At 40.1% G+C, this 16542-nt stretch overlaps 1 pseudogene; it reads right to left on the bottom strand.

Moving 5' to 3' along the window:
* Positions 1 to 4318: 4318 nt before the first annotated feature.
* On the bottom strand, positions 4319 to 6440 carry LOC109200330 (tripartite motif-containing protein 16-like; annotated as a pseudogene).
* Positions 6441 to 16542: the final 10102 nt, after the last annotated feature.

Here is a 16542-nt window from a genome sequence, read left to right as displayed (position 1 = left end):
ACCATCTTGCATTCTTTCCATTTTATCTATTAAGATGTCATTGCTCTGCTGTGGGGAACAAATAAAGCATTTTACTCAGAGGAAGAACTTTGTTGCTTTTATAGTGCATGTGACAATCAGTAAATCAGATTCTGATATTTTCAGACTTCTGTTTGTTTTAACAAAAAGATTTGATTCAAATTGAACTTTTAAAATGTGTGTTGTGGTGCATAAACATGACCTCGTCTTAGTTACATTTTTATTTCAGGAAATGTTTGGTTTCAGGTGCTGCTGCTTCATTTTGTGTCTGTATTGGCTGACTGTCACAGTCACGTGTTAATGAAGAGAAAAAGAAAAGATTGTTTGCATATTTTCATTTTGTGCTCTCACTGCCTGACAGCTTCTACCCATTTCTGTTCAGGCATATTTATTAGGTAGATTTTCCATGAGGCACACATTCAGATGTGGACATATTTTGGTAACCGATTATTTAAACAGATTCTGGATCCATAAACACTTTATGCTGGAGATTTAGTTAAATGAAGCTTATGTGTAAGTTCATTACACATAAGCTTTCCCAAGTGTTTGGCTGCTGGTCGATTCATCACTTCCACTTTGCCATGCTGTAAAACTTAATGCTGATATCATTGCTCTAGTCCAATCATCTTTCTGCCTGCCCTCTTCAAGCTGATCAGCCTCCACTCTGTGTATTTTAAATTGCACTTCATCTTTCATCTTTCTCCCTTACAGACCAATTCGTGCAACCCACCTCCTCTTTGTCTTTTCTTCTTCTCTACTAAAAATCTGTAACTGTTTTCATACCACTACAACTATTCTCATCATTAAAATCAAATATATGCACAACAGTCTGACTTACAGATGAAATCAATCCAGTCAGCTGATCAGAACCAGTTTATGTGCTGTTTGTACAACCACATGTGGGTTGTTGCCCGGTAACTTAAAACATGAAGGTGAGCCATAGATAAGCAAAGAGAGGAATGCAGACTGATCACCATGGCATCGTTTCACTGATCAGGTATTTTACTGTCAGCATAATACTTTGTGTAGCACAAAACAGAAAGCACACAGAGTCCTGGATTTGAGTGACAGAATTCAAATCATTGAGGAGACTAACATAAAGAAGAACAGGACACAAGAGAAGTATGAATTTCATCCTTTTCATATACTGTATGTTTCTTTCTGCTCTGTTTGTGTCTATTATGCATTTTTGTGTTATTTTTTATCCTCTTTGAGATCATTTAAAAGCAACAGCTCTGAAAGTTAAATGTGTTATACTGACTGTATCAAACATTAGATTATGTGTTGATTCCTGAGGTGGGAAGTAACAAAGTGCAAATACTTTGTTACTGTAGTTAAGTACAATTTTCAGGTATCTGTTCTTTACTTGAGCATTTTTTTCTGACTACTTGTTATTTTTACCCCCTATATTTTTTAAACAAATATCTGTACTTTCTACTCCTTATATTCTAAAAACAGGCTGGTTACTTCTGGTCTAATGCATTTGGGACGAGTTATTATTTTGTCACTGTGAGCCTCCAAACATCTAAACAATTTAAGCCTAAACAGAAACACATGAAACACAATTATGTTTGTTTATCAAGGATGTAAAAAGTGCCAAAGTCACCATGATGTGTGACAAAGTCAGGAGTTTAAAGTTGGATGATGTTTTTTTATTTGTTTGTTTGTTTTTTGACACAATACCGAAAAATCTGCAGAATGAGTTGCCGTTGCAGTATTTCAGCATCTAGCTAGCGCTACAGAAGAGGAGCGAGCATGAAAGGAATAATTTTTTAAGTGTCGGGTAATTTTAAATGCAAGGTTTTTATCAGCTCAACAAACATCAGCAAACAGACAAACTGTTTGTGTGCAGCTTGTCTCAGTGTGCTGTAGCTAAAGCTGCTGTAATTCACAGAGAGAGAGTTTACATGTAACATTTAAAGCTCACACGTAAGTCCTCATGTTTTTAAATCATATATTGGGTCTGTGCATGTGACATCATGTTTTTCCATGATGTGAAATGTGCTGCTAAACAAACTGAGGCAGACTAACTGTGTTATTTAAAGGTTGCAGGTTAGTGCAGGATGAACAGGTTAGTTTGCTGCACTGTGATGGATTTAAAGTACAGAACAGTGTGTGACTGGTGACAGTGGCTGTGGTTTCATGCTCAGAGTTTGGTTACATCAAGTGTAGCAGAGATGAATTTGCAGTTAAGCTCATGAAGCTTAGATTCACTGAATTCCATCTTCACACCAGCTGAATAGTGTCTAATATAAAGACAGCATAAACAACTTACTGTCAGTTTAGAGGATGGAAATCAGCCTGCTCAACTCATGAAATATCTGCAGACATCTGGCTAAATTCAGTTATATAAATCCACAAAGAGCAGCAGGTCAGCTGATCACAACCTGTACAGCAGGGGTGTCCAAACTTTTTTCACTGAGGGCCACATACATACAAATATAGGAGGGGCTGGGCCACTTACTAGAAATTAGGTATATAACCTTAACTGTAGTGTATTAAAGTTAGAAAAATCATTTAAAAGTGGTCAAATGTGTTATATTGTTGAATATAATTAAAGACAAAACTGCCTTCATCACAGTTTTCCATAAATGGATCTTTATTGATTTATTCAGAAAAAGCTTTGGTAGCTCATTCTCAGAACAGCAGCAGATTTCTTCTTAGACAGAAGATTTACAGCACAGAGAAAAAACAATAAAGGGGAAAATGGGACGGGTACATTTCAAGCTTGTTATTTAAGTTCTTAGGCTTAGCAACACACCTATTAACATTTGTTTGAAACGGTTATCAACATTAACAGACTGAACTGGACTTAATAACATGAGTCCATATAATTTTAGTCAATTATTCTGGTGAGTATCAGCTGCGCTGGGTATGTAAATCGGGCCATCCAGCCGCGGTGCTGATCGTGCGCCACTCGTGCCAAAAATCCGGATAAATGTCACTTGATCAAGGAGCAAATCTGCATCAGATGAGATCAGCTGACTTTGCGTGTGCGTGCGCTGTGCACAGCGGTGTGTACTCTGTGTTAACAAGAAAAACGCATATAAGAAAGTGGTGCGCAAAAGCAGGGTAGTGACAGAATTGATGCACATTATTGATATTTGAAGCATGTGTACCTGCACATTAACACACGGGTACTGTGGAATGTATTTTTTACTCACCTAAAGCGCTCGTGCTCTCGTCCACTCTCCGCAAAAAAAATTAGCAGCTGTGCGGCGTCTGTGGCATCGGTGCTCTCATCGCATGCGATGGAGTAAAAATCAAAAGCACAGCTTCATCAGACAGTTGCAGTTTAATGTTGGCTGGCGAGTCTTCAATGCGTCGCACAACTGTACTTCTGGACATGCTGACGTTGTTGAAGTCCTGCACTGTTTCCAGGCACATTATTTCAGTGACTTTAACGAGGCAGCGTTTTATGAGGTCTCCATCTGAAAAAGGCTTGCCATGTCTTGCGATGAGTTGGGCGACCTCATAGCTGCTATTGGAGCCTTTTCCTGGACAATTTGAGCACGAAAAAATACTGTCGCTGACCCCGCAGGACAGCTACCCTTTGCTTTAATTTCTGCTCTCGCTCAGCACCAGTGTAGGATGCATAGGCCTGATGTTTGGTTTCATAATGACGTCGTACATTATACTCTTTCATAACTGCCACAGTTTCAGTGCAGATCAAACAGATACACTTCCCCTTGAGTTCTTTGAAGAAATATTCACTCTCCCACCGTGTCTGAAATTTTCTGCACTCACTTTCTACCTTTCGCTTCTTTGGTTCTGCCATGTTTAGTAACTTGGGGTAAATTTCTTCTGTGATTGTCCTTTTTGTTAGAGCAACTGCCTTGATCAACAGCAGCTCCCCCTGGTGTTAAAACTAAGAAGTGCAATGCACTAAAGCAAAAGTTGAAGTGCGGGCCATTTTCTATTCTATTTATAAAATTACTTGAGGGCCAATTAAAAATGGACCGCGGGCCGCATTTGGCCCGTGGGCCGGACTTTGGACACCCCTGCTCTACAATATACAGGCCTGTGTTATTTAGTGTCTGTATTTAAATGTATAAATGATCGAGTGTGTTCAAACTTTACATCTAAAAAAATGGCATTAAATGTCATCACTCTAGATACAATAATAATAATATAATATCAAAAACCTCAAGGACTCAAATTTTTGTCGCATTTTAAAAGTTCAAACCTCAAAGACATTAAGTTTACGATCATATTTGATCAAGAAAATCAACAATCTTCACAGAAACTGGAACCAGCTTTAAATGTGACTAAAATAATGATAAAACAATCAATTCTCTAATCATTGACTAACTGATGAATCACTGCAGCTCCAATATATTGTTGCATTTGACAACCCACTACAGCAACTACAGAATAAAACCACTAACCAGACTGATGACAGATTTCAAACATGCTGAATATGAAGAGTAGTATCATTTAAACTCACATGATTATCAGCCATAAGAACAAATTCAGATTTATATTGATGTAAGGTATATAAATGTAAGTACAGTTTGAATCAGTGCAATATTATTTTCACACATCAATGGACCACTGAACTTCTCAGCTTCTAAAATGTAAAGCCTCATTTAGAAACTACACAAGTACATATAATGGTCAGAGATCAACATGAACCCATCTTCTCTATTTGACTTTAATCAATTCTGCAGTGCCTCCATAAATTACAGGATAAAGTCCAGCATAGAGCGGCTGAGTGAATGTGGTCTGGACTCTGTGGAGGAGAGTCGTGGTTTCAGAGACGCTGTAGAAAGACAGAATACCTGCTCTGTGATCCAGGTACACTCCTATTCTGGAGGACCGAGGACCTGAGAGGACAGTTTGGACTTTGTTGTGCAGCACTATATATCTGTTTGTGTCACAATATAATGCCCAAGATCTGTCATTACATCCAAATAAACATTCATTGCCCTTTCCTGTTCTGCTGATATTCTTGTATGCGACTGCTACACAAACTCCTCCCCCTCTCCACTCCACCTCCCAGTAACAACGTTCAGTCAGACTCTCTCTACTCAGGACCTGAAACAATCCAGTGAATCTGTCTGGATGATCAGAATAAGACTGTTGTTGTTTCATTCTTGTTACTTTTCTGTTCCCATCAGATAATAACAGATGTGTGTTTGCTGTGTTTGGATCCAGTGTGATTTCACATGAATATTTTAAGAATCCAGCTCTGGTCTTTGGCTCTGGTGGTGACAGTAAAACATCCACTTCAGTGACTGTCAGTGAGATGTTTGTCCATTCCTCTCTCAGAATGTCCTGTAGTTTATCTCTGGTCTCTGACACAGCTGCTGTCACATCCTCAAAGTACCTCAGAGGACGAATATTGATGCTGGATGAGTGTGTAGACTCACTGAGTGCTGACAGTGAGGGGTAGTTGTGTAGAAACTGGTTGTGATCCTCTGTGTGTGAGAGCTGCTCCAGCTCGCCGTCTTTCCTCTTCAGCTCAGCGATCTCCTGCTCCAGCTTCTCCTGAAGCTCTTTGACTCGACTCACTTCAGTTTCCTGCTGGGATCTGACCTGCTGCTTCACATCAGAGCTTCTTTTCTGGATGAGACGGATCAGCTCAGTGAACATCTTCTCACTGTCCTCCACTGCTTTATCAGCAGAGCCATTGATGGCCTCCACCTCCTGTTGAAGCAGCTTCACATCTTTCTCTCACTCCTGGATTCTCTGCTGGATGTTTAGTCGTCTCACCTCGAGCTCCTTCTGCTTCTCAGTCCTTTCTGCTGCAGCTGGGACTGTTTCATGGCCTTTATGTTCATCCACTGAGCAAAGATAACAGATACTCTGCTGATCAGTACGACAGAAAATCTTCATCACCTCATCATGACGAGAGCAGATGTTCTCCTGGAGCTTCTTGGAGGGGGCCACCAGCTTGTGTTTCTTTAATGGAGCTGCATCATAGTGAGGTTGGAGGTGTTTCCTACAGTAAGAGGCCAGACAGACTAAACAGGACTTGATGGCTTTCAGTTTCCTCCCAGTGCAGACATCACAGGCCACATCTTCAGGTCCAGCATAGCAGTGATCAGCTGGAGCAGCTTGGAGTCCAGTCTTCGTCAGCTTCTCCACTAAAGCTGCTAACATGGTGTTTTTCTCCAGGACAGGCCTCGGTGTGAAAGTCTTCCTGCACTGAGGGCAGCTGTGGATTCCCTTCCTGTCCTCTTCATCCCAGAAACTTTTAATACAGTTCATGCAGTAGCTGTGTCCACAGGCTGTAGTCACCGGATCCTTCAGTAGATCCAAACAGATGGAACAAGAGAAGGTTTCTCGGTCCAGCTGAACTCCTTTCTGTGCCATTTCTCCTCTCAGTGTCAGTGACTGTGTGAGTTTCTTTTTTTTGGTGAAAGCAGTTTGATCTCTGGTCTAAACCTGTGTGTCTGCAGTGAATGGATCCTGTCAGCTCAGAAAAATGACCACATGTTGGTTTCACCCATCTGTTATCTGCATATCTGAACAAGGGAACACAAGCAACAGTGAGTCAACATCAAATTTGTATTGAAAATTGTGAATGAAGAAGGTACCACTATGTAACAACGGGGAAGCCAACGCTACATTACAAACTAAGTTACACATAAGTGACAAAGATTAGAACTTCTGGACTCTAAGACCTGTTTGTTCATCCAAAACAGTGTTTAACAAGAATTTAGCTTTTTGGCAACATGGAACTTATTTATATTATTTTAGTTAATTATATTTTTGGGTGCATTTACTCTGAAAATACTCTGGCAATGGCAATTACTTACCTGTAGGACTAAAATGGACTGACAGCATCATTAGTTACTAATATTAGTAGTAGTAGAGTAATATTTAATGTCGAATTCAACTAAACTTAAACTTAAAATATTTTGTATTTTCTGACTTCTTGTAGATCCCATCTTTACCTTCAAGGCCCACCAGATGGCTCCAGTTTACACTTTTAAAATCACAGTGCTGTCTTCTTATAAGTCCACTCAGCAGCAAATAAATAAAATCTGCTGCAATATTAGGGTGATATAAACTTTATTAACAGTAATATGATGTTTATGATTTTGCATCAGTGCTTTTAGTTCTTTGATGCTAAAATGTTTGCACAATGTCAGTTTGAAGGATTTGTTTACTTTTTTTTTTTTACCACTTTGCAAAACAGTCTTTAAATTATTCTTTTTAAAATAATACAACTGCATGAGAGCCTGAAGATCATGCCCAACTTTTTTCTCCTTCTTTTTTTATTTATTTCTGATCAAATGTTCTGATTTCCCGAGCGGGTCTAAAAGAAGGAAGTATTTAAGACACATATGAACTGTCACGTGTCTGTCCTGACTTGAACTCCCCTGTACGCTAAAAATAATTTGAGTGACGCCTGGAAACAGCTGCTGAAGTCTCTGTAGAGCCGCACTGGTGAAATGTCCCTTTAATAAAAGCGTTAGTTTGAAAAGATTAAACTTGTCCTTTCAATAAATAATACAATTGTGAACATGCACAATAATCTCCTCACGTCAAGGAACACATCGCAAACAGATCAGTAAAAAAACAATAACTGCTTTTATAGGAGCAAAGAAAAAAGAGAGTGAGGACTTCTCCTGCACAACTTACCAACAGGCTCAGAGACAGAGCGAACCAACTGAAGCTGGGATGGACAGATCATGCAAAGATGTAAATGGGGGTCATACATGCAGTGGCTTATAATTAATATTGATGCAATATACTGTTTGAAAATGTAATCAACCTTTTTCACATTTCACCCCACTTTTCAGTTATTTATTTGTAAAAAATGTTTGCAATCATGTATGATTTTCGTTCCACTTCTCACGTGTACACCACTTTGTATTGGTCTTTCACATGGAATTCCAATAAAATTGATTCATGTTTGTTGCTGTAATGTGAGAAATTGTGGAAAAGTTCAAGGGGGCCGAATACTGTATGTTCCCCCTAAGCCTGAAGGGAAAAAGAAGAAACACACACATGTAAAGGAAGCACTCAAAACATGCGGTTATCCTTATTGGGCATTTATAAAGTCAGCAAAGAGGCACAGAAAAAAAGATCAGACACCAGCAAGAGAGGATAAGAAAGAAAGACGCAACAACATTGTCATCCCCTATGCCTCAGCAGTCAAGACTCAGCAGCCCATCTGACCTCAGGAAATCACATGATAGGGTGGGACCAGGTTTCACAATGAGCTCACCCGAAACCCTGGCTGATTGTGACTCACACCCGGTTTCACACCTTGGCTCATGTCATTAGGTAGAGGATCATCAGGGGGTCCTTTTGTCCCTCTTGGGGGGAAACTCCGACTGGGTTTAAATCTGGGACTCTCCACCATTTGACTCTTAGAACTGAAGAAGCTTCTCGGATGAGAGGTGAAACGTCTTCAAGCAACTTAAAGAAGTCCAGAACCTTTTCTTTCCAAGCTCCTTAGGCTACAATGACCTGGATGACTGAGAACCTTCACAGACAGACCTTCTTAACAAGAATTGAACCTCTTTCCTTGAAGTTCTTGATGATCCTATAAATTGTTGATTTAGGTGCAGTCTTAGTAGCCACAATATCCTTGCCTGTGAAGCCATTTTTATGCAACGCAATGATGGCTGCATCCGTTTCTTTGCAGGTCATCATGGTTAACAATGGAAGAACAATGATTTCAAGCATCACCCTCCTTTTAACATGTCAGGTCCAGAGATGGGCAGTAACGCGTTACTTGTAACGCGTTACTGTAATCTGATTACTTTTTTCAAGTAACGAGTAATGTAAGGGATTACTATTGCAAAAACGGTAATTAGATTACCGTTACTTTCACGTAGGAACGCTGCGTTACTGCGTTACTAAAACCGTGATTTTTTGCGAGAACGTCTCATGACAGTGACGTAAGCGAGTGCGACGTTCGTGACAACAGCTGTGTGCAGATCATAATATATCGAGTGCGGGACAGAGTGTAGCATGCAGCGTTTAAAGCGTGGAAGTACTGACCTTATTTTGAGTTTGATTCCATAAAAGTGACAAAAACATTAGTGTCCGTTGTGCGTGGGAAGAAAACTTCTTTTTACAGCGAAAAAACCCCCTAAACGTCCAAGCAAGCACCGAGTGTACTACGACGTAATGTGAAATTCACAGAGAAACTCGCGGATTCTTCCACTGACCGCTGCGGCACACCTGCACCAGGGTAAACCTCCTCCGCCTACCCCAGTCCTGCTTTACAGGTGAAAATAGAGCAACAGGACCGCTAGTCTTTGATTTTATTTATTTTCTGCTGTGTTTTACTTGCATCTATTTGAAAGAGTGAGTGTAAACACAAAAAAATATTTTATTTTATGTGCTGGAATGTGCAGAAAATAGGTTTAAATGTTAAACAAATTTCTTCCAGTCAGAGAATGTTGCATATAATTTAATTTTTGCTTGATGCATAAAGTTAAAAGATTAAAACTAATAAAACAAGTTTTAAAAAGAGACTTTTCCATTTGATTACATTTTGTATGATGGATTATGCAGAAAAAGTAGAATTGGGCTGAAAGATCTATCGCTTTATCACCTATTCAGGTTGTAAATCGTGTTTTTAAAAAGTAACTAAGTAACTAAGTAACTAAGTAATTGATTACTTTTGAAAATAAGTAATCAGTAAAGTAACGGGATTACTTTTTGGGGGAAGTAATCAGTAATTAGTAACTGATTACTTTTTTCAAGTAACTTGACCAACACTGGTCAGGTCTGCCATTCTAACCCAATCAGTGTGACATAATGATCTTCAGCTTTGTGCTCGTCAACATTCTCACCTGAGCTAACAAGACGATTACTGAAATGGTCTCAGCAGGTCCTTTAATGACAGCAATGAAATGCAGTGGAAAGTGTTTTTTGGGATTAAGTTAATTTTCATGGCAAAAAAGGACTATGCAGTTCATCTGATCACTCTTCATAACATTCTGGAGTATATGCAGATTGCTATTATAAAAACTTAAGCAGCAACTTTTCCAATTTCCAATATTTATGTAATTCTCAAAACGTTTGGCCACAACTATAGAAGCTTCTTAAGCTCAGAATGCAATCGTCTGGAGTTTTCTTATTAACTAAAGACTCAATAAATGTATATGTACTCCTAAATTTGACAAAAGTAATTAAAATAGACAGCTCTCTCTCTTTATTCTGACATTTAACCAATTCAAAAGATATTTCTATATTTATTTATCTAAAACAAAAAAGTTTACTCTAAATAGAAGTTTAACAGTAACAGTAAAAAAAAAAAGAGTATGTAAATATCTGGTTTCAACTGTAATTACATAGTGCTGTGTATTGAAAATTCTCTTGTTTTGCATAGAAACTGTGAGATTATTATACTATCTTATGCACTTATACCCCTAATTAAAGATTGTGAAATAATTTTGTAGTTTTAGTTAGCATTATTCTCCTGACTTAGAAGAAGGTGATAACTATTTGATTTATTACACTGATTTGTATTACATTAGACTGCTGATATATTGTGAATGAATGGCATTGTTTTATGATGCATTATACTGCTGAGTTATAAGAAATACTGTTTGTGTAGAATCATGGCCTTATTTTTCTGATTACCAAGAGAACAGAACATACCGTAGAGGTTTTCTGCCCCATCTCCTCAGTAGGAGATAAAACAGGAAGCCAAGGCCGTCACTTAGGCGCCGTAACAGAGAAAGAATGTGAATGCTTAGTGCGGAGGGGGGCTGAAGCTATAAGAATGTGAGAAACAGTCAGACACTTTGAGATCTGGCGGACACCCTCCTGTCCACATCTCCCTTCCGGATGGTTAATGCTCAAAAGTGCTGTATGGAATAAAGAGATTGTTGATTGAGCATTTATACACCGAGTGTTGTTCGTCCTTCAGCCCAAAGATTAAAGAACTGAGAATTTAACAAAATATATTGAACAACATACAAAGCATAATACATAAAATAACATTTTACCTGAGTTTTTTCTTTGAAAGAAGCCCCTTATGCCCATTGTTGTGTTCATCAGTACATAACTGAAACCGATTTAGAGCGCTTTATTTAGCCGTGGAGGGTAACAACTGAGCCACCTAGTGCCTGAGCTCGGATCATACCAAAATTAGGGGGAATTTACGCACAGTTGTAAAATCCCACAGTGTGCGTTATGTGCTTTGAATATTGTGTGTAGTTTTTGTTTTATACAGTTGTCAGTCAGGCATCTAACTATGAAAAAAATTACTTACACCACGGGCTTCTGAAAAAATGACCCGGGCCTAAGCCCAGTAAGCCACCCCCTGCTTTACCAATGTTCCCCGCACGATATTCTTCCTTCTCGTTTCTTTAAAGAAGCTTTACATACTATGTATCTTGTATCAACCTCTGTTCGACTGTCTGTATGACGTTAAAATTTGGTTATCGCATAATTTTCTTACATTGAACGAGAATAAGACCGAAATCATAGTTTTTGATAGTCACCTTCCGCCAGACCAGTTAGCTGATGCCCTAGGTCCTCTTGCTAGCCATTTCTCGCCCACTGTAAGAAACCTCGGAGTGTTTTTAGATAGCTCTTTTAACCTAGAGAAACAAATCTCCACCTTGGTAAAAAACCGCTTTTACCAGTTGCGTCATATCCAAAGCAAAGCCGTTCCTTCCTTTAAAGGACCTTGAAAAGCTTATCCGCACATTTATCATGTCCAGACTGGACTACTGTAATTCCCTCTCCTTGGGCCTCCAACTATGAGGTGCCGTAAGGGACATTATGACTGAAACACTCTCACACACACTACTGAAACGCTCTCACACACACTACTGAAACGCTCTCACACACACTACTGAAACGCTCTCACACACACTACTGAAAATCCAAGGCGTTTCAGTTAAACGGGAAGGCATTTCAGTTAAACAGGAAGGCGTTTCAGTTGAACAGGAAGGAATTTCAGTTGAACAGGAAGGCATTTCAGTTGAACAGGAAGGCGTTTCAGTTGAACAGGAAGGCGTTTTAGTTGAACAGGAAGGCATTTCAGTTAAACAGGAACGCGTTTCAGTTGAACAGGAAGGCGTTTCAGTTGAACAGGAAGGCGTTTCAGTTGAACAGGAAGGAGTTTCAGTTGAACAGGAAGGCGTTTCAGTTGAACAGGAAGGCGTTTCAGTTGAACAGGAAGGCATTTCAGTTAAACAGGAAGGCGTTTCAGTTGAACAGGAAGGCGTTTCAGTTAAACAGGAAGGCGTTTCAGTTGAACAGGAAGGAATTTCAGTTGAACAGGAAGGCGTTTCAGTTGAACAGGAAGGCAGCTAAACGGGAAGGCATTTCAGTTGAACAGGAAGGCATTTCAGCTAAACGGGAAGGCATTTCAGCTAAACGGGAAGGCATTTCAGTTAAACAGGAAGGCGTTTCAGTTGAACAGGAAGGCATTTCAGTTGAACAGGAAGGCGTTTCAGTTGAACAGGAAGGCATTTCAGTTGAACAGGAAGGCATTTCAGTTAAACAGGAAGGCGTTTCAGTTGAACAGGAAGGCATTTCAGCTAAACGGGAAGGCGTTTCAGTTGAACAGGAAGGCGTTTCAGTTAAACAGGAAGGCGTTTCAGTTGAACAGGAAGGCATTTCAGTTGAACAGGAAGGCATTTCAGCTAAACGGGAAGGCGTTTCAGCTAAACGGGAAGGCGTTTCAGTTGAACAGGAAGGCATTTCAGTTAAACAGGAAGGCGTTTCAGTTGAACAGGAAGGCATTTCAGTTGAACAGGAAGGCATTTCAGTTGAACAGGAAGGCGTTTCAGTTGAACAGGAAGGCATTTCAGTTGAACAGGAAGGCGTTTCAGTTGAACAGGAAGGCGTTTCAGTTGAACAGGAAGGCGTTTCAGCTAAACGGGAAGGCATTTCAGCTAAACGGGAAGGCATTTCAGTTAAACAGGAAGGCGTTTCAGTTGAACAGGAAGGCATTTCAGTTGAACAGGAAGGCGTTTCAGTTGAACAGGAAGGCATTTCAGTTGAACAGGAAGGCATTTCAGTTAAACAGGAAGGCGTTTCAGTTGAACAGGAAGGCATTTCAGCTAAACGGGAAGGCGTTTCAGTTGAACAGGAAGGCATTTCAGTTAAACAGGAAGGCGTTTCAGTTGAACAGGAAGGCATTTCAGTTGAACAGGAAGGCGTTTCAGTTGAACAGGAAGGCATTTCAGTTAAACAGGAAGGCGTTTCAGTTGAACAGGAAGGCGTTTCAGCTAAATGGGAAGGCGTTTCAGTTAAACGGGAAGGCGTTTCAGTTGAACAGGAAGGCATTTCAGCTAAACGGGAAGGCATTTCAGTTAAACAGGAAGGCGTTTCAGTTGAAGAGGAAGTTGTTTCTTGACAAGTAAACTGAAGGAAAAAGTGGTAGATTTCAAACAAACTACTACACAGATGTCTACTCAGCAACCTGCTAGTAGCCTAAGTGAAGCAGCTGCATTACTTAACAATATATAAGCCTCAGCATAAGTCAAAATTTAGAATAGCAGACGGGCATTATCCTGGTTAATTTTTTTTGGCATATGTGCTTTTTGTCTTTTTTAGCAAAGAAAAAATTATCTTAAAATCATTAATAAAACCAGGGAGAGAAGGCTTAGCGTTCCTCCATGTTAAGAGATTTTGGGGTTTTTACTATGTGATGCTTAAAAGTACGTTTCATTATCTAAATGTGTTTGCTCTTTTCAGTATTCAGCTTAACCTCTGCAACTCTGTGCAGACTCCTAAATGGGGAAGTTACACAGGAAGCCTGCAGTCCTATTTTCTCTCTTCCTGTATGTGCACTCTGAATAAAGACTCTTCCTTTTTACTGCAGCGGTGCGAGTCTCCCTCGACCGTGTACACGTAAACCTGTCTGAGCCTTTTTATTCCGACCTGGGTTGCAATTCAGGAAAACTCTTGACATTTCTTGGTCCTTCGAGCCGGATGGGACACAGCGACCTTTGTGTGACCCCGCAGGAAAGCCTCATTGAGCCCCGACGTCGTGAGAAGCCCGCGCTGAAGTCTGTCGACAGCTCCTGTCCAGGTACAGGATAAAGTCCAGAGACGTGAATTCGGGTTCTGGCCAGCGTTTTTATAAGTGGTCCACGGCGGTGGGGGTCGATGAGGTAAACCTGAGAGACCGGCAGCAACCAGGTGAATATTAACACTCAGACACCTCGCGTAAAACGTTTAGGCTCGCCCAGAGGGGCTGGTAGCATTCCTAAAAGTAAAGGCTCGCCTGAAAAAGGGCTGGAAGCATTTTTAGGTGGATTTCTAAAAGTAAAGGCTCGCCTGAAAAAGGGCTGGAAGCATTTTTAGAAGGGTTTCTAGAAGTAAAGGCTCGCCTGAAAAAGGGCTGGAAGCATTTTTAGATAAACCTCGTCCATAAAACGTAGTACGCGTTGAAAAGGTATTGTCGTTGTTTTATTTTTGTTGGTGGAATAAGTTGATTTTACAGCACAATAAGGAGGCTGAACTATTCCACTATTTTGTTTGCTGTTGGCCACCCAAGTACTGGTGAAAAGAGAGAAACAGGTCGTGTTTTATCACGTAAAGGTGACACCGCTTTCAAGAATAGCTTGAAAGTAGAAGGCCGTGTCAACTACCACTCTCTATTCTCGTGCCAGAGAAGGTGCCGCAGTTGTGTAGTTGTAAAGTATTAAAATTAAAAGGATTAAAATGGGTAATGAAGCTTCAAAACTCACTGCTGACGAGCAGTGGTCAGAAAAGAAATGTCCAGGTGCCGGACAAATTAGTGCATATAGATGGAGAAATCCAAAGAAAACCTAAATGTCCCACGTGGGAGGGAAAATGCATTGACTAAATTATAAGAAACCCTCCAAGCAGAAATAAATACTGAAAAGGATGCTCAAAAGAAAACAAAGAGTACACAAGAGTTGTAATATTTTAAAGCATGGAAAGAGGAATGAAGTGGAATAAACAAAAGGTTAAATTAAGGTTAGCTTAAAGTAGAGCTTATCTAGTGATAAGCATGATAATAGGAGATAATAGGAAGGTTAACAACCTGTAAACTGGTATTAACAATGACGAGTTTTAGAGCTGTGAGCTATGAGCTATAAGCAATGCAAAGTTTTTCCTAACTTAAAAGTTTGAAATATGTAAGATGTATGAATTCTTTGAGAAATGAAGTGTTGCATTTACAAAGAAGAAAGCGGAAGAAGCATTCAGTAACTTAAGAATAGCCTAGGACGAAACTGTGTAGGCTATGCAGTAACCACAGCAGATAGAGTTGTAGAAGCGAAACCGTTGACATCCTCACACACGCAGGCCAAGATATAAATATATACACTGACAGACAGTATGTTTTTTCAACACTTTGAGATCTTCTACAGACACTGTCAAAACTGCCAAAACAGTTCAGAGGTCACTGAAGGCAATAACTTGCAGATCAAAGCCGCAAAAGCAGCGGCACAACAAACTATAGACATATTAATGTCTGACTCTCCAATGCAAATACCACTTGATGTGCTTATCAACGAACAGAGAGCTGCACCAACTACAGAACAAAGGAAATGGTTAAAAGGTGGAGCACAGCCAGAAAGTGGTTTGATGACTTGTAATAGCAAACCAATACTACCAAAGTCCCTACACATATCAGCAGCATTATTGTCAACAGGAGGGGGGGTAGGTAGATAAAATTTCGGAAATTTATCGGAACATGCATGATTTGCCAAAAACATAATGCACATAATGCACACCACCTCCTCCTTTTCATACAATCCACATGGGATTTATTGAGCTAAATGAATGCCAAGGCTCAGAATACGCTCTAGTGATCATAGACGTGATCTCAAAATAAAATAGAAATCTATCCAGTAAAAAAAGCAGACGCCATCTCAGTAGCAAAATGTTTGTGCAACCATTTTATTTCAATATATGGCATCCCCACTCTGATAAGATCAGACAATGGGACACATTTTGTTAATGAAGTAATCAGTAAGGTCTCTGAAGCACTAGGAGATACAACAGAGACTGAGAAAATGCATGGAAGAAACAGGGAGACCATGGCCTGAGTGTATAGGCCTGGTAAAAATGTGGATGAGACTGACACAAAGTTCTCAGAAACTCACACCTTTTGAAAACATTCACGGTAGACTATTTCCGCTACCAAACACAAGTGAGCCTATAGATAAGTCAATAAGAAAAACTACACTAGCCGAATGGATGACTAAATTACTTTGAAATAAAGAGAGTGTTCTAAACAACTCTCCAGTATCTTGCAGGTTGAAACCAGGTGATTGGATCCTGATCAAAGTACTCCAAAGGAAAAATTGGAGTTCACCAAGGTGGGAAGGTCCTTATTAAGTGCTACTCACCACACCTACTGCCTGCAAAATAGCAGAAAGACCGTCCTGGATTCATCAAAGCCACTGCAAAAAAGTGAGTGACAACATAGACTAAGAGACGCCGACGCCCCTGCCTGTAGGTGATCTAGGAAGGTGGAGAGAGGGCTGTTTGGGTAGAATCCCGCCCTGTTCTTCTCGCCCCTAGTCTACTCACCTATAGGACCTGGTGCGTCTGGTCATCATGAAGACGCTCGTCCTCCTAGTGGCTAATATTGCACTCCTGGTGAGTTTA

This window comes from Oreochromis niloticus, unplaced genomic scaffold, assembly GCF_001858045.2.
Source record: "Oreochromis niloticus isolate F11D_XX unplaced genomic scaffold, O_niloticus_UMD_NMBU tig00008108_pilon, whole genome shotgun sequence".
Classification (NCBI taxonomy): Eukaryota; Metazoa; Chordata; class Actinopteri; order Cichliformes; family Cichlidae; genus Oreochromis; species Oreochromis niloticus.
This window is presented reverse-complemented; position numbering and strand designations above follow the sequence as displayed.